The sequence below is a fragment of the Mandrillus leucophaeus genome, unplaced genomic scaffold (genome assembly GCF_000951045.1).
Source record: "Mandrillus leucophaeus isolate KB7577 unplaced genomic scaffold, Mleu.le_1.0 Scaffold225, whole genome shotgun sequence".
Lineage (NCBI taxonomy): Eukaryota > Metazoa > Chordata > Mammalia > Primates > Cercopithecidae > Mandrillus > Mandrillus leucophaeus.
In genome coordinates this window covers 1,501,740-1,502,799 of record NW_012102310.1, presented here as the reverse complement: position 1 = coordinate 1,502,799, position 1,060 = coordinate 1,501,740, and the positions used below count along the sequence as shown (strand labels likewise).

At 47.5% G+C, this 1,060-nt stretch overlaps 1 pseudogene across 1 annotated transcript; it reads left to right on the top strand.

Moving 5' to 3' along the window:
• The first annotated feature begins 277 nt into the window (after positions 1-277).
• LOC105540706 lies at positions 278-1,055 on the top strand (annotated as a pseudogene). Its single transcript, XR_001006243.1, has one exon. The product of XR_001006243.1 is annotated as a tropomyosin alpha-3 chain pseudogene (transcript).
• The last annotated feature ends 5 nt before the right edge of the window (positions 1,056-1,060 follow it).

Here is a 1,060-nt window from a genome sequence, read left to right as displayed (position 1 = left end):
TCTACAGATGCAAATCTGCCCTGCAGAAGACAGCTTAACTACTTCTGTTTGTTGGCCCTCTGAACAGCCATCTCAAAATATGTCAAAATATATGTGTGTGTATATATATATACACATACATATATATATATGTGTGTGTGTGTGTATATATATATATGTGCCAGAAGATGCTTAGACATCCTGAAGTTTCTTTAGGTATTAAAGTCTTCTGAGGTTGAAGTGGAGCTCATGACTCAGGAAAGAAGATGGTACCAAGCCATAATCGGGGGAAGTAAGGGTGAGAGGAGGCTGCAACGCCGAGCAGAGGAGGCAGGAACCGGAGCGCGAGCAGAAGCTGGGTGGGCACCATGGCTGGGATCACCACCATCGAGGCGGTGAAGCGCAAGATCCAGGTTCTGCAGCAGCAGGCAGATGATGCAGAGGAGCGAGCTGAGCGCCTCCAACGAGAAGTTGAGGGAGAAAGGTGGGCCCGGCAACAGGCTGAGGCTGAGGTGGCCTCCTTGAACCATAGGATCCAGCTGGTTGAAGAGGAGCTGGACCATGCTCAGGAGCGCCTGGCCACAGCCCTGCAAAAACTGGAAGAAGTGGAAAAAGCTGTTGATGAGAGTGAGAGATGTATGAAGGTTATTGAAAACCGGGCCTTAAAAGATGAAGAAAAGATGAAAGTCCAGGAAATCCAACTCAAAGAAGCTAAGCACATTGCAGAGGAGGCAGATAGGAAGTATGAAGAGGTGGCTCGTAAGTTGGTGATCATTGAAGGAGACTTGGAACGCACAGAGGAACAAGCTGAGCTGGCAGAGTCCCGTTGCTGAGAGATGGATGAGCAGATTAGACTGATGGACCAGAACCTGAAATGTCTGAGTGCTGCTGAAGAAAAGTACTCTCAAAAAGAAGACAAATATGAGGAAGAGATCAAGATTCTTACTGATAAACTCAAGGAGGCAGAGACCCGTGCTGAGTTTGCTGAGAGATCGGTAGCCAAGCTGGAAAAGACAATTGATGACTTGGAAGATAAACTGAAATGCACCAAAGAGGAGCACCTTTGGATGCTGGACACAAA